The 22,843-nt window shown below is 44.5% G+C and overlaps 1 protein-coding gene and 1 long non-coding RNA gene across 2 annotated transcripts in view; one reads left to right on the top strand and one right to left on the bottom strand.

Annotated features, from left to right (window-relative positions):
• Positions 1–17,877, top strand: part of LOC100488711 (embryonic protein UVS.2) — a 59,767-nt gene extending 41,890 nt beyond the window's left edge. The window contains exons 19-22 of the mRNA XM_031900466.1: positions 6,587–6,718; positions 7,209–7,289; positions 7,372–7,473; positions 16,977–17,877. The gene's annotated coding sequence lies outside the window, so the exon portion shown is untranslated. The remainder of the gene's footprint in view (positions 1–6,586; positions 6,719–7,208; positions 7,290–7,371; positions 7,474–16,976) is intronic.
• LOC116410267 lies at positions 1,860–3,393 on the bottom strand. Its single transcript, XR_004222221.1, has 3 exons — positions 2,982–3,393; positions 2,213–2,248; positions 1,860–2,072 (listed from the first exon to the last, which is right to left on the bottom strand). It is a non-coding gene; the product is annotated as an uncharacterized LOC116410267 (long non-coding RNA).
• Positions 17,878–22,843: the final 4,966 nt, after the last annotated feature.

Below are 22,843 nucleotides of genomic sequence, written 5' to 3'. Positions count from 1 at the left end.
ATGTCTCCCTTCCCTTTTACTTACCTGACAGGTGTTAGTGTCAGTGGGAGTCTCAGCTGGTTCCTCCTGGTTAAGAAATAGAAAAGGCCCAGATCAGATCAATTCAATGTAGTAATGAGGATTTTGAGACAGGGTATAAATATGACAAAGGGACACGGTAGGAATGACATTAATATGGCTGCTAAAGTGTAAGAGAGCAGAAACAATTATTCCTTCTTACCTGGCGAGTCTGAGCCCCGGGTGTTTCTGGGCGCTCCTGGGTAAGAAAGGGAAATGAAAAAGATGAGCGAGGTTGTATGATTTCTGTTGTAAATAAGCCGATTGGCTGATAAGTGACTTTGATTTGTACTTATCCCTCTCTATTAGCCTAAAGGTCCCCATACACGGGCCGACTATAGTTGCCGATATGGGTCCCTTGGACTGATTCGGCAGCTAATCGGCCCGTGTATGGGCAGAACAGAGCGGCCAGCCTGACCGATATCTGGCCTGAAATTGGCCAGATCTCGATCGGCCAGGTTAGAAAATCCAGTCGGATCGGGGACCGTATCGGCTCGTTGATGCGGTCCCCGAACCGACTGCCCCATAACCACAAATGTAATCTGATCGTTTGGCCCCAGGGCCAAACGATCGGATTATTTTTTTTTAAGTTCCTTGCTACCCGATATCGCCCACCCATAGGTGGGGATACCGGGTGAAGATCCACTTGCTTGGCGACATCGCCAAGCGAGCGGATCTTATAGTGTATGGGCACCTTTATGCTTACCTCAATCTCCTCGCCAGGCTCAGCAATCTGCTCTGGTTCCTCCTGATGAAGAGCGATACGATTAGTTATGGGATCAACTTACTATAGTTCTGTAGCTCATTATCATTAATTAACTCAGTTTCAGCAAATAAAATAGTTCCTTTACTACTTACCTGGCAGATGTTGGTCTCAGGGGTCGGCGGCTCTGGGCAGATGTCAATGCCACATCCAACCGACGGAACCTGATTAAGAGAGGAAAATAAATCAGATTCACACATTTCTGGATTTTTCACCAAAAACCTCAATCCTCATTTTCACAAGAATTTCCATGTGCTTACAAACAATACAAATCATGGAAACCCCTTGAGCCAAATATTCAATAAAGGCTACAATTTGCCCAGCGCGGCTCCCACTGACAGCTTTTAGATTGCGTCATTTTCTATTAGGGTTTTTACACTTGGTAAATCACAGAAATATTGTGTAATTAGTAAAATACTCAATTTTTAGGGCTAAAAAGGTGCGATTCATAAAAACAAACAATAATGTAGGGTGTCAACTCCTTTTCTGCTTACCAGGCAGGTGGTGGTCTCCGGAAGAGCCTGGGAATGAGATAAACAAAGTGATGTTATTTTATAGAATTAACGGCCTATCATCTATCAAGATCTATATAAGGCACAAAATGACTAAAGATATGTTTAGTACTGGGGGAAAAAGTGCTTTTGAGAAGATATCATTCATGTGTATAAATAAATGCAGTCTGTACATGAATTTATTCTGATATGAATTCAAAGGGGAAGGGGCTGTCTCTTGCCAGGGAACCAAACATATTGAAAAGGGTTTCAGCCAATAATAATCTATTATATATATTGATATGTTATAGAATGTGCCAGATATGGTTTGTGGTAATGAATGATTTTGTAGATTTAGATATAAAAGTGGGAAAGTAGAAATGATGGGGGAATGGGGTCAGTAGTGAATATACCAGTAAATTCTCAGCGTTATTAAGGGCCTGTGACAAAGTCACATATAAATCTATAGGTCAGTAAATAATAAGGTTTCAGTAACACAAATAACCAGGAAAGTTGTGTTTTTTACATTTGGCCAAATTGCTGCTTACCACAATGATGTCGCCGGCGGGTTCGTCTTGGTGGTTCTAGGAAGGATAAAATCATGTTTTATTACAAGAATAAACGAGCAAAAATGGCCAAAAATAATAGTAAATGAAATGGCTGGAAAAGCACAAATAGTGAGCAAAGTGTGATCATTATATTGTGTTAACCAGTTCCTCCCTGCTTACCACGACGACCACATCGGCTTCATCTTTTTCAATCTAGGAAGAATAAAAACACATTTTATTACAAAAATTAATGAGAAAAAGGCAAACAGATTGTAAATGCAATGGCTGGAATAGGGCAAATAGTCAGTAACGTGGGAATTTTATATTGGGTTAACCAGTTATTCTCTGCTTACCGCAAGAAATTCTCTCGGGGGTTTATTCCGTTTTTTCTAGTGAAGAATAAAAAAAGGTTTTATTATCAAAGGAAATGAGCAAATAGGCAAAGTAGAATGAATTCAGCAATACAATAGGGCGAGCAGATCCCTTGGGAATTCAGGGACACGTCTGAAACTGCAATCAGTGCCGCCCTGCAACATGGATTTATTAGACGTGTCCCTGAATTTTCAAGTGATCTGGTCTCCCTACAATAATATATATATATATGTATAGGATCCCTTATACGAAAACCCGTTATCCAGAAAGAAACAGTACCTGTACTTGATCCCAACTAAGAAATAATTACCCCTTATTGGGGCAGAACAGCCCTATTGGGTTTATTTAATGGTTAAATGATTCCCTTTTCTCTGTAATAATAAAACAGTACCTGTACTTGATCCCAACTAAGATATAATTACCCCTTATTGGGGCAGAACAGCCCTATTGGGTTTATTTAATGGTTAATTGATTCCCTTTTCTCTGTAATAATAAAACAGTACCTGTACTTGATCCCAACTAAGAAATAATTACCCCTTATTGGGGCAGAACAGCCCTATTGGGTTTAAATGATGTTTAAATAACTTTTTAGTAGACTTAAGGTGTGGAGATCCCAATTACGGAAAGACACCTTATCCGGAAAGCCTCAGGTCCCGAGCATTCTGGATAACGGGTCCTATACCTGTATATAGCAAGGCTATGAATAGCACTATATGAGTGATATTAGAGTAAAAAGAATAAAGTACTTACCCTCGGCACGCAAGGCAAAAACGAAAGTAAACGCCGAAACATTTTCTCTCACTTTCTCTCTATGGAGACAAACAGAAATATCCCTTTAGTTACAGTAATTAGTGAGTGAAAAATGAGTGAAACTGTCAAAAAAATTGCTGTGTGGGTCAGAAACACGACGCGCAACATTTCTTTTCATGTCCGTCAATTTTTTTTGACAAATTGTTTCCGAATTTTTGTGCCATTTCGAAAAAACAATACACCAAAGCCCCCACAGCGCCAGTATTAAACTGATTCGTTATTATTATCTCTTATTCCTGCTAACGTTGGCACCAACACCCCTAGAGCTCCACCTACCTCAGTCACCTGATCAAGAATGAGCCAGTTTGGCCGCTGCTTGGGCACTTTGACTGTGACATTGTGACATCACAACGACATCACTCACAACAAACACTAATTACATTGACTCCAACCTTTCTGAGGTTCAAACCATTGTGACATCACACGTGCAACTGGGGCCTGGGAATGTGGGTTACACACATATAGTTACATAGGGTTGGAATAACAATGTCACGTGACCAGCCCCAGCTGGGAATGGGTGTCATGTTACAGATGGCAGTTGAAATGGCAGATCTGTATTCCTGCACAGGCAGCGATGGGTTAATGTCTGTATAATAAATCCCATTGACTTAACATTGAGGCCGACTGTGAGGGATTGTAGCGCAGAGAGGGAATTGGTTAGAAACGTGAAATTTACCACATTTGAAGAGGTTTGCAACCTGTGTCAGAAGATACCCCGCACAAGGGTATAAGTTTTACCCCTGGGGCAAGAGTGGTCCCCAATTAGCCCCATTGACTTATAATGGGGATTGTGGCAAATAACTAGTTTGTCGTAGACCCATGAATGAGGTGTCAAACCGTGCGGCTTATTTGGGAATGGGGTGCTATGACTTTTCCAAGGGGAGGTAATTGCCCCAGCAGGGGGCAATTAACCACCATTTGTCGTAGACCCATGAATGAGGTGTCAAACCGTGCGGCTTATTCGGGAATGGGGTGTTATGACTTTTCTAAGGGGAGGGAGGTTAATTGCCCCAGCAGGGGGCAATTAACCACCGTTTGTCGTAGACCCATGAATGAGGTGTCAAACCGTGCGGCTTATTCAGGAATGGGGTGCTATGACATTTCTGAAGAGTGGGCAGTTAATAGCCCCAGCAGGGGGCAATTCTCCACCCATAGACTTAACATTGAGACCAACTTTGACTGAGTACCGCAAAGTTTGTCGTAGACCCATGAATGAGGTGTCAAACCGCACGGCTTATTCAGGAATGGGGTGCTATGACTTTTCTAGAGGGTGGGAGGTTAATTGCCCCAGCAGGGGGCAATTAACCACGTTTGTTGTAGACCCATGAATGAGGTGTCAAACCGTGCGGCTTATTCGGGAATGGGGTGCTATGACATTTCTGAGAGGTTGGCAGTTAATTGCCCCAGCAGGGGGCAATTAACCACTGTTTGTTGTAGACCCATGAATGAGGCGTCAAACCGGGCGGCTTATTCAGGAATGGGGTGGTATGACTTTTCTGAGGGGTGGGCTGTTAATTGCCCCAGCAGGGGGCAATTAACCACCGTTTGTCGTAGACCCATGAATGAGGTGTCAAACCGTGTTGCTTATTCGGGAATGGGGTGCTATGACTTTTCTGAGGGGTGGGCAGTTAATTGCCCCAGCAGGGGGCAATTAACCACCGTTTGTCGTAGACCCATGAATGAGGTGTCAAACCGGGCGGCTTATTCAGGAATGGGGTGCTTTGACTTTTCTGAGGGGTGGGGGGTTAATTGCCCCAGCAGGGGGCAATTAACCACCGTTTGTCGTAGACCCATGAATGAGGTGTCAAACCGGGCGGCTTATTCAGGAATGGGGTGGTATGACTTTTCTGAGGGGTGGGCAGTTAATTGCCCCAGCAGGGGGCAATTAACCACCGTTTGTCGTAGACCCATGAATGAGGTGTCAAACCGTGAGGCTTATTCGGGAATGGGGTGCTATGACTTTTCTGAGGGGTGGGGGGTTAATTGCCCCAGCAGGGGGCAATTAACCACCGTTTGTTGTAGACCCATGAATGAGGTGTCAAACCGTGCGGCTTATTCGGGTTGGGGTGCTATGACTTTTCTGAGGGGTGGGGGGTTAATTGCCCCAGCAGGGGGCAATTAACCACCGTTTGTCATAGACCCATGAATGAGGTGTCAAACCGTGCGGCTTATTCGGGAATGGGGTGCTATGACTTTTCTGAGGGGTTGGGGGTTAATTGCCCCAGCAGGGGGCAATTAACCACCGTTTGTCATAGACCCATGAATGAGGTTTCAAACCGTGCGGCTTATTCGGGAATGGGGTGCTATGACTTTTCTGAGGGGTGGGGGGTTAATTGCCCCAGCAGGGGGCAATTAACCACCGTTAGTCATAGACCCATGAATGAGGTGTCAAACCGTGCGGCTTATTGGGGAATGGGGTGCTATGACTTTTCTGAGGGGTGGGCGGTTAATTGCCCCAGCAGGGGGCAATTAACCACCGTTTGTCGTAGACCCATGAATGAGGTGTCAAACTGTGCGGCTTATTCTTGAATGGGGTGGTATGACTTTTCTGAGGGGTGGGCGGTTAATTTCCCCAGCAGGGGGCAATTAACCACCGTTTGTCGTAGACCCATGAATGAGGTGTCAAACTGTGCGGCTTATTCGGCTTTGCTTTGTACCCCCACTTACTTTATTGTGCAGGATATACCACTGGGGGCATATGGGGCTATTATATGAGAGAGTACAGACTGGGCAGGTAAATAAGCCTGGGATTCCCAGCATGCTTTGCTTTGTACCTCTGGATACATTATTGTGCAGGATATACCACTGGGGGCATATGGGGCTATTATATGAGAGGGTCCAGACTGGGCAGGTAACTAAGCCTGGGATTCCCAGCATGCTTTCCTTTGTACCCCCGGGTACATTATTGTGCAGGATATACCACTGGGGGCAGCTCCTATGATACAGAAACTGTGCCGCTGACCTGATTGGTCACAGACTGGGCAGTACAGTGTTTGGGGAATAAGGCATAGATTCCACTTTTCCCTTTCTAATGCTAATTTAAACACAAGTGTGTAATACAATAGTGAGTCTTTAATAGGCTGTGTGGGATCTTTGGCTGGTAGTGGCTGCCTAACTGATGGGCCAGATTGGGCAGTTCCATTCATCAGGCCCCTGGGACCCAGATACATGGGAGGGGGGTTGTATATAGGGGCAGGGTTGTCTTGTTGCACTGAGCCCTACGCACTCCTCAGCTAGGGGTATTCTCTGTACAGGGAAGGCACTGAGGCCATTGTATTAAAGGGTTAATGGGCTTCCTGAGCAGAACTGCAGGGAGAACCCCACTGACCAATTGCGTTGGCCAGTGAGAAGTTTGGAGAGTCGCAGCCGCTTGTCTGTATTGGTGCCGCCTGTCACTCAGGTCTCTTAAGCAGCCTGTGCCAAGTCTTTCCTGCCCCCATGTCCCCGGTGTTAGTGTGGCTGTGTGCGAGGGCTGAAATCTCTGTGTGAGCACTAACACCTTCCTGCTTGGCTTCTAATGGACCTTCCCTCTTGTCTCTAACTAGAATGGGTTTTTCCATCAGCACGGCGCCCCCACCAGCGACACCAAAGTAAAGTACAACAGCCGCAGCGCCCAGATGTACCGGGAGAAGATCAGACAGCTGGCGAATGCTGCCATGTCTAAGCCTGGCACTGATGTGAGTGAGCGAGGGAGGCCATTGGGTAACAGTGCCCACAAATGGCAAAGATGGATATCATTGTGTGTTTGTATTGGTACTCTTGGTACCGTATCCATGGCCCGGTGCAGCCCTCAGTCACCGAGATTTGTCAGTGCATCACCTCACCCTATTGGATGCTGATCACAGCATTAGTTTGGGCCTGCCTGGTATATAAATGGGCACGGTCACCATCAGGGGCACTGCAGTCAGGGGCTCCGTGACAGAGGGAGGGCAAGAGCTGGAAAGGCGCAGTTAGTGGGTCAGGAAAGGGTTGGACTTGTGGGGAAAATGTGGGTTTTGACATAGGATTTGGTCAGGGTAGATTAGGGTGTAAGCAAGGTGCCTTTTTTTCATTGGGGCCCCATTTTACTTGTTGGCAGGGCCCTCCAACCAGGGGCCCAGATGAATGAGCCAGTGTACTTGTGCCACATGAGAAGTGTTTATAAGATGAACCTCTGTCTCTTGCCAGCTCTGGATCGATGGGATGAACTGCGCTCTCGTTCAGCCGGCAGAGAAGAAAGAATCGGACTTTTTTGCAGAGATGACCCAGGTAAGCGCTGCTCCCGTCACTGTCATGGTTACATTTCACGGGCGCCATTAACTGGACCCATTGTAATCGCTCACCTCTTCAGCCTTCCAGCTCCTGGGAGGCAACCCCAGCATCAGAACCCGCATCTACCCTGTAACCCCTGTAACAAGAACTATACGCTCCCCGGAACCTGCTGATTCTGCAAGTGAGTGTGTATTTGTTTTTATAACTTCTTTATTATGAGTTGACATAGAAAGGTTCCAGTCATGTTAATATTCACATCTAGTGCCTCCTCTTTCCTTCAACTCAGGAGAGAAGGTGTAGCGTTATTTTTACCTTTCCCTTAATGGTTTTTAGCAATTCAGTGTCTATTAGATTAACTCAGTATTAGAAAATAGTGTAACATTGTCGGCTTATAACCGATAAGTAGTAACTACCTCACCGGGTCTGTCCTTGTGCTGCTTGCTATTGGTTCCCAGTCTGAATGCACTTGTTTGATAGGACTATGAAAGTTCTGCAGTCCTGTTTGGGGGGGTTAGTACTGTATGCATTCCACGGGGACCATATCTTTTTGTAGTTGGTGAGTCTGTTATCTTTTCTCGCCGACATTTTTCCCATTGTTGCTCTCCTACCGATCGCTTGTATGATTTGTTGTAAGCTGCTTTGTCCGCCTGTTTCCCAGTGCCTTGCTATTTCCGTAGTTGTGGCGTTAAACACATGAAGTAGAAGTTTTCTGTTATGTTTGTTTTGGGAAGTATAGTAGTAATGCTGTTTCAGGAGTTTTTGTGATGTTTATCTCTGTATTGATCCAATGAAAGACTTGTTCCCACAGTTCCTTTATTTGCCGGCATTCCCACCACATGTGGAATAATGTGCCTTTCTGATTGCATCTTCTCCAGCACGTTACAGGGTATGTGCCTGTTATTCGCTCTCATTTCTCTGGTGCCATATGCCATCTGAGTAGGAGCTTTTTATATGCTTCAATGTGGTTGGTGCATCTCGTTGCTCCTGTAGTTGTGCTGAGTATTTCTTGCCATTGTTCCTGTTTGATTGTTATTTTTAGGTCCTGTTGCCATTTTGTCATGTGTGGGTGTTTATGATCTTGTGGGATTGCTAATAAGAATTGGTAACATTCTGAGAGGGATCCTTTTCTCCTCCCCTCTAAAGCACATAATTGTTCCATTCTGGTTTTGTGTCTTAATGTTTTATATGAGGGCATATTCGTGCTTAATAGGTGCGTGATTCCCATGTATTTATAATACTCCTTATTTGGGATTTTTCCTGGAGTTCTTTGAATGTCCTGTAGGTGTTAATTAGATATAAGTCTGCTATTCTGTTGATACCTTTGTCCGTCCAAGTCGGGGAGATTGTGGGTCAGGGGCCCAAAGCTGCTATTGGTGTTATTGGGGAGGGGAATTCTCCCAGTTCCCCTTGTTTTGGTTGTGCCAATTTGAAAGTCCAGTTCTGGTGGTTGGTGATATCTGTGGTGTTTCCGGTCTCTGGGTTTTGGGATCCGTAGTAGTTGGGGTATTGTCATATTGGGCAGGAAACTATATTTTCAATGTCAAGCCATTTTTTGGTGTGTCGAGGGCTGTGCATTTGGGCTGCTGTGCCCGGTATTGTAGCCCTGTAGTAGTGCAACAGGCTGGGAACCCCTAATCCGCCATTTGTTACTGAGTACTGAAGAATTTGAGTTGCAATTCTTGGCTTTTTATTGGCCCATATAAAATTGTTAATATGTGACTGCAGAGTCTGAAGGTATGGTAGGGGGAGTTGTATCTGAATTGTTCTGAAAAAGTATAGAATTCTTGGTAGGGCGTTCATTTTAATGGCCACTATTCTGCCTAGCCATGAGATACACTGTGCTTTCCATTTCTGGTAGTCATTCTGAAGGGCTTTTTGTAGTGCTTTGTAGTAAGCTTTAAACAGTAGTTCAGGGTCTTTTGAGAGTTTTACTCCTAAATATTTTATAGAGTGCTTCCGCCATTCAAGTTTTCTTTCATAAGTTGTATTTCTGATGTTGGGATGTTTATCGGGAGAGCTTGTGTCTTACTTGCGTTTATCTTATACCATGATATTTGATATAATTGTTCTAGTTCCTTCAGTAAGTTAGGGATTGATATGTGAGGGTTGCTGAGTGAGAGTATTATGTCTTCTGCAAAGCGGCCTGTGGTCTGGGGGCAGCCTGTGTTTGTGTTCCTGTGATGTTGATGTTCGCTCTTATTTTGCATGCTATTGGTTCTACCATTAGGGCAAATATTAAAGGGGACAGGGGGCAGCCTTGTCGCGTGCCATTCGTGAAGCAGAAAGTCTCCGACAGGATCCCTGCTGCGTTTACCCTAGCTGATGGTAATGAGTAAAGAGTCATTACTGCCTTTATGAAATGAGTTCCTAGGTTACATTTTTTGAGTTTGTTCCATATATTCCCAGTGGATCCTGTCGAAGGCCTTTTCTGCATCTAGAGATAGCAATAACGCTGGTGTTTTACATTGTTTTATTATTTGCAGTAGTGTGTGGAGCTTTCTAGTGTTATCTGGGGCCTGACGTTCCATCACAAATCCGACCTGGTCTGTGTTTGTCAAGGAGGGTAACATTTTATTAAGTCTATGTGCGAGTATTTTAGAATAAAGCTTTAGGTCAGTGTTTAATAAGGCTATTGGCCTAAAATGCTGACACATATCTGCTGGTTTCCCTGGTTAAGGTATAGTTGATATGTGCGCCTGTAGGAATTCTGGAACAATTTCACCTGTGTCCGTGATGTCTGTAAATAACTGTAAAAGCCGTGGGGCTAATTCTTTGGCAAATGTTTTGTAATAGATATTTGTATATCCATCTGGACCTGGGGCTTTCCCAATTTTGAGTTGTTTTATTGCTTGTTGTACCTCCTCTATTGTGATTGGTGAGTTAAGGGTTTCTTTTTGGTTTTGTGTGGGTTGTGGAAGATTCATTGATGTAAGGTACTGTGAAATAGTTTCTGCTGTAGGTTTTGGTTCGGTGTTATTTGACGTTAGATTATATAAGGGGGTGTAGTAGTGCTGCGAAAAGATCTGCTATTTTTTTGTTCTGCAATATAGGGGATCCTGGTTAGGGCCTGTTTGTTTCTCAGCTGTGGGGCTAGTAGTTTGTCTGCCTTGTTGCTTTTAGTATAATCAGTTTGTTTTAGAAGCTTTAATCGGTTTTCTGTTTTATTCAGTAGAGCTTGGTTTAGTTCTCTCTTAGTGTTTTGAATATCCTGGGCTAGTTGTTAGTGGGGTTATCGTGGAATTGCTTTTCTAGGTGTTTTATTTCTTGTTCTAAAGTGATTGGTTGTTTTTCAGTTTCCCTACGTTTCCTTTAGCCATAGCTATAAATTCCCCTCTCAGGGTCGCTTTATGTGCGAGCCATAGGTATTGTGCTCCTACCTCTTCTGATTTATTGTTTTTAACCTTTTTAGTGCCATAGGACGTAGATTCTACGTCCTAGGTACCAAGGGACCAAAGTGCCATAGAACGTAGAATCTACGTCCTACAGCACTAACGGGTTTACAAGCACTGCGCTCGCTTTTAAAGCAGGGCAGCGCTTGTAAAGCCTGCACAACCCCCTAGGCAACGAGCAAGAAAGGACATACTCACCGATCCGGGTCCCCCAGCGCCGCCGATCCGGGTCCTCAGCCAATGACAGCAGTGGACACGCATTGATGACGTGTCCACTGCTGTCCCTTTAATTGTCGCCGCCGTCGCCTCTTCACTCTGCTGCCACGTGAGACTGCTGGAGCCCCCCTGCTGCCTTCCTGCTGCCTTCCTGCCAGATTGGTCGCCCTGATCGCCTGCCTGCATTGTGTAAGCTGAACTACAACTCTCTATCCACTGTTTATTTTGCTTATTTCTATCTCAACTGTCTAAAATTTTTTTTTTTTTTCCATTTCTTCTTTTATCTTTGTCATTATTACACTTTTACACACATACACACTTATTTACAACTTTCCCAAGCACACACAGACACTTACACACACACTTACACTTACACTTTTTTTTTTTCTTTCATTCTTTTCTTTTCTTTCTTTCTTTGCTTTCTCTGGCAGTCTTTTTTTTTTACTAAAACTTTATTTCTGATCTTGCTCTATAATTATCTGATTTATTTGGTTGCATTTTTTTTTTTTATAGTATCATTTTTTATTGTTTTATAACATAGGAGAAGGGGGGAGGGATAAGGAAGGGGAAGGGAGGAGGAAGCAACGGAGGTACACAGTTTTAGGCACAGTACAAGTTACATATAGTGATGTGCACGGTGTTATACAGAGATTTTAGAAAAAGGAAACATAGAGTACTGAAATATGAACTCTAGAGCAGGCACAAGGCAATTCTTATTCTGAAAGGGTTAGAGCAGGTTAGCATAGTCATTTGGTTGCATTTTAGTGTTTTTTTTGCATTTTCATAATTGATTTCTGTTTTTGAATTATTCTATTGCACTGTAACTTTTGTATTGCTATTGGGTGCTGAATTTGCAGTGACGTTGGTGGATCCAGGGCTCTGACCACCGATTTCATTGCAATTATTGTTCTTCTGTTGGTTTGAGTGGTTTTTATTTGAATTTACTGATTTTATGGTGTTTTATCTTTGCATTGTTCTTTATTGTGTATTTAGTGCCCCAAAAAGGTTGCTTTTGCAGTGACATTGGTGGATCCAGGGCTCTGACCACCGATTTCATTGCAATTATTGTTCTTTGATTGCTTTTAGTGGTTTTATTCCATTTTAACTTCATTTGATTTCAGTTGTTCTAGAAAGGTCCAGAGGTGCTAAGATTGTTCTGGTAGTTTCTATTGCCAAGGGTTAGGCTGATGCCACACATGGTGTAGGGCTGATTTTTTCAGCAAGTGGAAAAACGCTTGCCGAAAATTCAGCCCTACGCCTGCTACTTGTGCCTGCACCCGAATGAATGGAATACGCTCGGGTGCAGGCACATGTAGCCGATATACGCATGAAAACGCGAGACTTTGCATTCTCACGCGTTTTCATGCGTATATCGGCTACATGTGCCTGCACCCGAGCGTATTCCATTCATTCGGGTGCAGGCAAAAAAAAAAGGGGTGCATAGAGTGCAGCCCCAATATTATGCATTTTCAGGTTTGGCGGCCATGTACTTATGTGCACCCATACATATGGGGTATCGTTTTATTCAGGGGAACTTGCAGATTTATGGTTAGTAAGTTTTTGGTAGTTGCCATGGAGATTTTGGGGAGAAATCTAGGTTTGTATCTGGTTTTTCCTTGATTTCTGACCAAAGCGCTGACTTCTGCAAGGGACTGTGGCCACAATTTTCCATGTAGAAAGAGAAGAGTGGTGTCTCTGAATAGCTGAAGGTGTGCACTTTTTGGAAATATATAGTTTGTGGGGGTTATTTCACAGGTAGGGGGGTGTTTAGACTAAATAACTGCAGGTAGAGCACATAGAGCACAGCCCCCCCCTTATGTATTGCCCCTGTTTGGGGGCATTTGGTGGCCACGTCTTTATGTGCACCCATACATATGGGGTATCGTTTTATTCAGGGGAACTTGCAAATTGAGGTTTAGTAAGTTTTTGGTAGTTGCCATGGAGATTTTGGGGAGAAATATAGGTTTTTTATCTGGTTTTTCCTTGATTTCTGACCAAAATCTAGGTTTGTATCTGGTTTTTCCTTGATTTCTGACCAAAGCGCTGACTTCTGCAAGGGACTGCGGCCACAATTTTCCATGTAGAAAGAGAAGAATGGTGTCTCTGAATAGCTGAAGTTGTCTTTTTTTAATCAATATACAGTTTATATGGTTTTTTTCACAGGTAAGGGGCAATTTTGTCTGAAAAGCTTTGAGATGTGCACATAAATTGCAGCCCCATTATTATGGATTGCCCCTGTTTTGGGGCATTTGGTGGCCACGTCTTTATGTGTACCCATACATATGGGGTATCGTTTTATTCAGGGGAACTTGCAGATTGATGTTTAGTAAGTTTTTGGTAGTTGCCATGGAGATTTTGGGGAGAAATCTAGGTTTGTATCTGGTTTTTCCTTGATTTCTGACCGATGCGCTTACTTCTGCAAGGGACTGCGGCCACAATTTTCCATGTAGAAAGAGGAGAGTGGTGTCTCTGAATAGCTGAAGGTGTGCACTTTTCGTAAATATATAGTTTGTGGGGGTTATTTTACAGGTAGGGGGGGTTAACACTGAAGAACTGCAGGAAATGCACATAGAGCGCAGCCCCCAAAATTTCAACTGAAATTGCCCTTATGCATTGCCCCTGTTTTGGGGCATTTGGTGGCCACGTCTTTATGTGCACCCATACATATGGGGTATCGTTTTATTCAGGGGAACTTGCAGATTGATGTTTAGTAAGTTTTTGGTAGTTGCCATGGAGATTTTGGGGAGAAATCTAGGTTTGTGTCTGTTTTTTCCTTGATTTCTGACCAATGCGCTGACTTCTGCAAGGGACTGCGGCCACAATTTTCCATGTAGAAAGAGGAGAGTGGCGTCTCTGAATAGCTGAAGGTGTGCACTTTTCAGAAATATATAGTTTGTGGGGGTTATTTCACAAGTAGGGGGGGTTAACACTGAAAAACTGCAGGAAGTGCACATAGAGCACAGCACCCACATTTTTAGCTGTAATTGCCCTTGTGCATTGCCCCTGCTTTGGAGTGTTTGGTGCCCATGTCTTTATGTGCACCCATACATATGGGGCATCATTTTATTCAGTAGAAATTTGTCTTTCAAATTTGCCTTTGTTAGAAAATTTTTATGAGATTTTTTTTTGTCAAATCCACATTTGATCATGCGTCCAAGTTTACGTTTTAGAAAAAAAAAAAATGTCAAAAAAACTTCCAAATTTCACAATGCACTGACAAAAAGTATTTGGCTTTTGAGTGAAAACTACATTGCACCTAGAAACCTGAAGGTCTGTAGTTTCTAAAGATACCGAACATGAGGGGATATTTTAGATTTACATATAAGTTATGCTGCATTAACTGTTACAAGCGCTTTTCCGCTTTGTTCTGGTGTGATATTGTACTAAGTATTGCTTTAGTTTGGGGGTTACTTCTGGACAGGAACTGTGGGGTACCACCACATATTTGGTATCGTTGGACTTGGGAGTATCAGGGCTTTTACAAACAACAAAAAAAAGTGTGTAAAATTAACTTTTCTATGGAAAAAAAACTCAAAATATACAGAAATTTTTCATAATTTTTTTTTTTTTTACATAATTCACCCAAAATACACATCATATCTCCAGAAAAGTTATAAAATTTGGTATGTATGTCGAAGCCCAATTAGTGACGAAAAAAACGATATATAATTTCCCTAGTTTCATGGAGGTTTTCCTACCAAAAAACATTGTTAAAGCGAATGAGTACAAAATGCTTAAAAAACGTCTGGCACTGGGGGGAACCGAAATGACGAATTCGGCTGGCACTTAAAGGGTTAAACTATTTGTTTATGTTTTGTTTTATTGGGTTTTGGTCCTCTCTTCGTGTGAGGAGGGAGTCGTTCAGTCTCCAGGGTTCTATGTTACTAGTAGATCTTCCTCGTCCTATTTCTACACCTATTGGGGCGAGGTCCGACCAGTTTTGAATTCCTATCCATGCTTTGGTTATTGATGTCGTGGGTTGTCTGTAAATATCATGTCTATTCTAGAGTGCATGGAGTGCCTAGGGGAGTAATAGGTAAATTCCTTAAGCTCTGGGTTTTTTGCTCTCCATGTATCCACTAGTGCTAAATTATGGAAAAGATCCCTAAACTTCTGTGCTGCTTTTACCTGTTGTTTGGTTATCGTTTTTTTCACTGTTCTGGCTATGTCTTGGATTGGATCCATTATGCAATTAAATCTCCCGCTATAATACATTTCCCTCTTTTATATTCCAAGAGATTTGTGAGTGTTTTGGTGAGGTATTGTAGCTGGTTGTCGTTAGGGACATATATATTGATCAGTGTGTATACCTGGTCACCTATATTGCATATCAACATCAAGTATCTGCCCATAGAGTCCGCATACATCAGGTGCATATGAAATGATACTTGGGAGCTTATTCGCTTATTACGCCTTTTGATTTGGTTTTGGAGTAAGCGTGGTAATTGTGGGGATAGTTCCTGTTATAAAAGTTTGGGTGATTAGACTTTTTAAAATGGGTTTCTTGGTAAAATATCAGGTCAGCTTTGGCTCTAAAAGCCTCATTTAGGGAGAGATTTTGCGGGGTATTTAATCCCCTGGCGTTTATAGAGTATACATTAACCATCTCTGCATTTTGATGTATGCTTTACCCTTTGGGTTATTAACATTTTTGTCACAAATATTTTTCTCCATTAGGACTTTGACCCGGTGAGTAAACAAATAACATTTAACTGGTAACTGTAAAGAGTGTAATTTTCCCAGCTTCTGTTGCTGGATTTCAGGTAGGTAGTGTATTATCATTAGTCTATAGGTTAGTTGCCTTCCTGTGGCACAGTATTTATTTGTTGATACTGTGCCCTTTTATTTTCCAAGGCTTTTGCCGTTGGAGTGGGGAGGGGGGAATGCGCGATGGACTTCAATTTGCTCCGCATTCTCTGAGCTGCTTTCAGTTGCTTAATGTCTATTTTAGTGGTAGATTGTGAGGTTCACCTTGTGCATAGTTATGGAGTGTGCCATTCCCTGGGAAGCTTACGAGGTGATGGTGTTTGCGGAGGGGTGCGTTTGGATGGAGATGTTGGGAGTGGGAGGTTCCAGTGTTGCTTTGGCCTCTGGGGAGTTGAAGACAGTCGGTGAGCCATTTCTAAGCGCTATAAGCTTAACCGGGAATCCCCATCTGTACGGGATCTTGTTCTGCCGGAGCTGTGTGGTGACTTTGGCGTATGCTTTCCTTTTCATTAAGGTGGTTTGCGAGAGGTCTGTGTAGATTTGCCGGTCTGCGTATTTAGCCGGCCAATTTTCTTTCTTGCGTGCTGCTTGTAAGAGTCTCTCTTTTACTAAGTGGATCTTCGTCAGCACATAGTCTCTGGGGGCTGCTTCTGGAGCGGATCTCGGCTTTGGAACCCGGTGGATTCTATCTATTGTCAAGTCTATTGGAGGTGCATTTGGTAGAATTGCCTGTAATAGTTCCGTTAGCTCTCCAGTTGGCGTGGGGGAACTGATTCTGGGATGCCCCGCAGTTTCAGGTTATTTCTGCGGGAGCGACCCTCTAGGTCCGCTACCTTGTTTGTGAGACGTTCAACCTCCTTCTCTAGTTTGTTCTGTTGGTCCGCTAGCTCGTTATGGGCCTCTGCATATTCTCCCATTTTGGTTTCAATATGTGCCGTGCGCTCTCTGAGCTGTTTTAGGTCGGCTTGTAGGGTTTTTTGAGGTCTAGCAGTATGCGTTTTATATCTTCCGCTGGTGCCTATTTCTCCCTCTGCAGTTTCATGCTGCTGATCTAAAATGGCGTCTCGCGACGCGTGAGTGTAGGGTTGCGGCGTAAAAAATGCAGTTATCTGCTTTGATGCTTTTTTGTTGGGATTTTTAGGACCCGTGTCCATTCAGCAGTGCTTTCTTGTCCCAGGTATGGTGTATGGGTTGGCTTTTTAGTGCTAATTTATCGCTTTTTTAGCTCAGATTGTCGGAGCTCGCCGGAGTTACATCCGTCAGGTTTGCTGGGTAGCTCCTCCCTCCCCAAGTGAGTGTGTATCTGATATGCCGCCCCCACCTCAGTCTCCATGGCGCTCTGTGTAATACAGATATTATTGTGTTCCTACAGATGCAGAGAGTGGGCCCAGTGTGGACAATCTAAGCACATCCCCAAAAGCTGCCGTGGGTGAGTCCATTTCCATTCTGTAGATTTGCTCACATGTAGGTTGGAAAGGGTAAAGCTAATTGCACCAGGAGAAGCGTATGTAGGACCTTAGCGAGCGTCCTGAAGTCAGGTATCTGTTAACCCAGGGCTAGTCTAACTGCAACTTTCAGCAGGATCCAGAACAATCCCAGCTGCAGATTGAGGTTTGGCCACTAGAGGGCAGCACAGGAGCTGGGAATAGAGAATATAGGTGGCCATACGTGGGCAGATTTCCGCTGCTGATTCTGGTCTTTTAGACTGATTCAACAGCTTATCTGCTGTATATGGGGCCCCCCAATGGGCCTACCCGACTTGTATCTGGCCTAAAATTGTCCAGGTCATGATCAGGCAGGTTTGAATTTCCCATCGGATCGGGGACTGCATCAGCTCGTTAATGCAATCCTCAGTCTGACGGCCCAAATACCTGCCATTTTAATTCAACCATTGGGATAATATACTGTAGGTGGGAATATCGGGAGACCTCGCCAAACAAGGACCTCGGTCCCATGGTGCCTATGCCCGCTGTTGTAATTCGGTCATTCAGCCCGGTATCTCTCTCCTTAGGTGGGCATCTCAGGAAGATCCTCTCGTTTGGCAACCTCAACAAACGGCAGATCTTACCGTGAATGGCCACCTAAAGTCCAGGTATGTTCTTCTACAGATCTAATCTACTTCTTAGTGGGATCTTCTCCAGCTTTTACCTACTGCCAGATATATTGTTCTCTTTATTGGTTTGATTCAAAATTCTGGGAATCTGGCCTGAAATTGGCCAGATATCGATTGGGCAGGTTAAAAAAATTTAGTTGGATCGGGGACCACATCGGCTCGTTGATGCGGTCCCCGAACCAACTTTGCCTATTCCCGTCGTTATAATTCGATCGTTTGGCCCCAGGGCTAAACAACCGAATTAGCCTGGATTCTCCCTACGGGTGGGGGATATCGGGAGAAGATCCGCTGGCTTGGTGACACCTTGGCACCTTAAGTCTACAATGTCCCCCAAACCCAAAGAAACAAAGTTATAAAAAGAAAAAGGTACATTGTCGCAGCTGTAAGGGGGTAACCCCTGGGCTGTTGTGGGGGGGTTATAGGAGATTTCATTTAAGGCAGCCTGTGGGGTTTGAGCAGAGCCGGGCTCATTCCCTGGGGTTGGAAGTTCTGAGCTATTCAAGTATTAAAGGTTATGACATGTTATGTGCTGTTCCAAATAAAGCGGCTGCGGCCTTTCCCCACCAATGCCCTTGTGCCCTGTGTATTTATTATTTGCTGTATGCCTATTGCCTGCTACTAGACCCATGTCTCAGCCACACGGCTCCATTGCTCCAACAGTGACTGGAAAGGTTCCCTCTCCATATGCACATATAGATCCCCAACATCTTGTAAAGGAGAAATAAACCCCCAAAACAAATTTGGGTAGAAATGCTGTATTTCATGCACTGAACATAATGCAGCAGGCTAAAGTACCAGAACCTCTATACCAGTAATGATCCGGTCTCTCACCCGTGGGCACAGGGGGGTCAGTGCCAGCAGCCCAGAGTATGTGCCGGGAATCAGCAGAAAGAAGATGGGGGGCTACTGGGGGCATCTTCAGGGGCACAGATCTGCTAAAGGGCCGTGGGGGCCTTGGGCTGGTACAGAACCCCAAAATGTAATTGCAGCATTTCTACCCTACTTCTTTTTTGAGATTTATTTCCCTGTTAAAGGTCAATAAAATGTATAATTCCACATATTAAATTGCGCATCTCTCACCCAAAGACGTATATTAATGGCAACATAATTGTTTCCAAAACTCTGCTTTGCATGTAATGAGGCCGGCAGCATGAGATCCATCCTCGGCAGTTAATCTGGGAGGGAACAGGCACAAAGTTTACAAGATAAAGCCCTAAGGCTACTGTCCCGCCTGGGCATTGCCAGGGACTTTGTTTGAATCGGGTTTCAGATACTTGCAGAATAAAATAAGCCCGGCCTCGTATCTGCTGATGCTCAATGTAAAGAGCTGGGATTGTGTGTGGGCTCCTCTCTATGGCAGGGATCCCCAACCTTTTATTACTCACATGTAACAAGTGTTGGGGAGCCACACAAGCATAAAAAATAGTCTTTTGGGGATGACAAATAAGGGCTGTGATTGGCTATTTGGTAGCCCCATGTAGACTCTGCAGGAAGCTATACTTGGAATAAAACTGTGACTTTGCACTTACAAAACTTGCCCCAAGCCAGACATTTAATACTGGGCACCTACATTGGGGCCACTGGGAGCAACCTCCAAGGGGTCGGTGAGCAACATGTTGCCCCTGAGCCATTGGTTGGGGATCCCTGCTCTATGGTAAGGGGGAGAGAGTGGTGCTTGCACCCAAAGTGAAAAAGCTGACACGACTTTTCCAGTTTCTTTCTCTTGATGGGTTGAGGCCCAAGGCGTGTAATGGATCTGCCCCTAGTTCCACAGTGCTAGGAACCTGCATAACACAGACCAAAGGGAAACACCTCAAACATCTTAACATGGACCGACAGTTCCCTCTACTCCACTGATTCCCAGCCAGTGACTCGGGGGCAACATGTTGCTCCCCAACCCCTTGGATGTTGCTCTCAGTGCCCCCAAACCAGGGAGTTATTTTTGAATTCCTGACTTGGGGGCAAGTTTTGGTTGAATAAAAACAAGACCAAATAAAGCCCCTGTAAGCTGATAGGGTGCATAGAGGCCCCTAATAGCCAATCACAGCCCTTATTTGGCTCCTCCATGGACTTTTATGGTGCTTGTGTTGCTCCCCAAGTCTTTTTATATTTGACTGTGGCTCACGAGTAAGAAAGGTTGGGGAACCCTGCCCTACTCCATTCTTCTGGTACTGCCTGCCTAACCAGGTCTTTGCTTCTGCCTGAGGAGAACTCTTGTACTTCATACAGGGATCCTTTTTAACAACAAATCTCCTTTAGGGTCTCCCTCTGTTATTATGGGGAACCTCAAACAGCTCGGGAGCCTTCCACATTATAAAACACGGGCATACAAGTCCTTATCATGATGCACATAGCAGCTATAGCGCCTCTCTCCTCTATGGATCTGGAATCATCTCCTACTGTAGGTGCAAAATATTGGTGCTGAGCAGAACCCAACAGAACCTGGAACTGACCCCCCTTACCCAGTAAATACTCCTGTACATCTTTATGTCTTGTTTTATTTACTTTAGCTTTCTGTTGGGTCAGTTGTTCCTAAGGGATCTTTCTGATGAAATGAGGAGATGCCGGGGTTGAATGAGGAGATGCCGGGGTTACTTTCTTTAACTATTTGCAAAACTTTCCTACAACACAGGGATCACACACACGGCCATACAAAGCTGTCAACTTGGCCCCTCCAGACTGGACTGGCAGCTGATTGGTTTGTGTATGGGGCCTCCCATAGGCCTACTTTATCTCTTTCTAAACGTTGGCCTGATGTTAGCTGAGTAAGTTAGAAAACGCAAGACACATGTCTATGTGATCCTCCTCTGATGGGCCTTTCTAGGCCGCCATTATGATCCAAATGTTGGCCCAAATGATCAGATCGTGCTGATTGGGCCAAACGTGGTGGCTAACGCAGGTAAAGATCTGTTTATTTGGCGGCTTTACAGTATTAAAGAGGAGCACTCACCGGGCCGAATCCACTGCATCTGGAGCCCGTGCTATTGCGTCACCAAACCCCCCCGATCCAGGCGCAATTCATCCAAACAAAAATATGGGCGGAGCACTGGGAATCCAAATTGATTAAAAAGTCACTTTTCTGATATGATATAGGTCAAGTCCAAAAAAGCCATAATCCACAAAAGTTGCAAATGAAGTTCACGTATAATATGCAGCCATTTTATGTACTGGTTTTATGTTTATGTACATTATGTTATATACCTTATATCTACCTTATTTATGGCTCATAAGTAAATCAGGTAGATATAAGGAATATTATGAATATGTTCACTCAGTTACTAGGTTAAACAAAACTAGAACATAGAATCTATACATAAAATGGCTGCATATTATACAGGAACTTCATTTGCAATGAATCAGTTTGGGATCCCAATGCTCCGCCCATATTTTTGTTGGGACATTTGGCAGCTTTGCCAATGTATGGCCGCCGTAACTTTATTCCGCTTCCCCTACTTGTGGCCCTAACCCCAATGATAAGTGTAAGACTCAGGGGCCCAGGGACAGACAAAGTTGTTGCTGGAACCCACATACCTGCCCCCCCCCCCCAGTGCATTTCCCCAGATCCCCACATGCAGCCAATGTAGTAAATGGCCCCCTGCTCACACTCTCACAGGCTTTAGTTACACTGTTGTACTTACAGCAAATAGGATTTAGTTGGCTCGGGCTGCACAGTATTAGCGCTTATCTGGTTTCCGGCTCTGACTCTGATAAGGAGCAGCGATGCACAAAAGTGAGCGCATTATGATCCTGCGTTTCCTTGGTTACCGGGGGAAACATGTGGCGCCCCAAACTGAGCTCTCAGGGTACCTTTATTCTAACTTTTAGCATGTTATAGAATGACCTATTCCTAGCAACTTTTCAATTGGTCTTTATTATATATTTGTTATAGTTTTTGAATTATTTCCTTTCTTCCAACTCTTTGCAGCTTTCAAATGGGGGTCACTGACCCAAGCCAAGCCAAAATTGGGCCGGACACTCGCACTCAGACAAATGGCCGCGCGGATACGTCCAGCCTGTGTGACTTGCGCTATTGCGTATATAAATGTATTAAATATCTTACTGAGCCCCCCAAAGCTTTCCCAATCCCAGGGAACATGAGTGATGGGGAGGCCGATGCTGCCACTGGGGGGCGCCCAGCTGGGAAAGGCTCTTACTCAATTCATATCTGTACTTGTCAGAGGGAGAAATTAAAGGCAAAATTAAACTGTCTGTTCCCTTTTATGGGCAAAATACAAAGAGAGAAGAAATGGGGGGAAATACAGTCGCATTTAACTGGAAATGTAACGCCGAGTCAGAGTTTCCTTAGGTGGGTAGTTGGTTGGTGAGTAGCTGGGTGGGTGGGTAGGTTGGTTGGTGAGCAGGTGGGTATGTAGGTTGGTTGGTAGGTGGGTAGTTGGTTGGTTGGTAGGTTGGTTGGTGAGCAGGTGGGTATGTAGGTTGGTTGGTGAGCAGGTGGGTATGTAGGTTGGTTGGTAGGTGGGTAGTTGGTTGGTTGGTAGGTGGGTAGGTTGGTTGGTGAGCAGGTGGGTATGTAGGTTGGTTGGTAGGTGGGTAGTTGGTTGGTTGGTAGGTTGGTGAGCAGGTGGGTATGTAGGTTGGTTGGTAGGTGGGTATGTAGGTTGGTGGGTAGTTAGGTAGGTTGGTAAGTTGTGGGTAGGTTTATGGGCAGGTAGGTAGTTAGATAGGTTGGTGGGTAGGTAGGTTTGTAGGTGAGTAGGTAGATGGGTGGGTAGGTAGTTAGGTAGGTAAGTTGTGGGTAGGTTTATGGGTAGGTAGGTTGGTAGGTGGGTGGATAGGTTGGTAGGTAGGTAGAGTGTGGGGGTGAGTCCAATAAAGATAATGGTTCCCTCGCATCCCATTGGCTGTGGGCAGTCACGCAGTCGAAGCCCATGATGACCCTAATTAGACTGCTAATTACTCTCTCTCTATGGAAGTGATTAATGTGCAACAGGAGAGATCTGGCGGCTGCCAACGCCGGTAACGAGGGGGGATAATGGGGTATTGGCATCTCATGTGAGTCCGGCGCCGCTAATTATTCCCCCCCCGTTTCCTAAATCAGAAGCCGACCCAGAACAGAGCGACAGTTGCATCACTGGCAGCGACAGTTGCTGTTTTGTGGATCTGGG

Source organism: Xenopus tropicalis, chromosome 4, assembly GCF_000004195.4.
Source record: "Xenopus tropicalis strain Nigerian chromosome 4, UCB_Xtro_10.0, whole genome shotgun sequence".
Classification (NCBI taxonomy): Eukaryota; Metazoa; Chordata; class Amphibia; order Anura; family Pipidae; genus Xenopus; species Xenopus tropicalis.
Note: the sequence above shows the minus strand (reverse complement) of the source record. Positions and strands in the feature narration are given on the sequence as shown.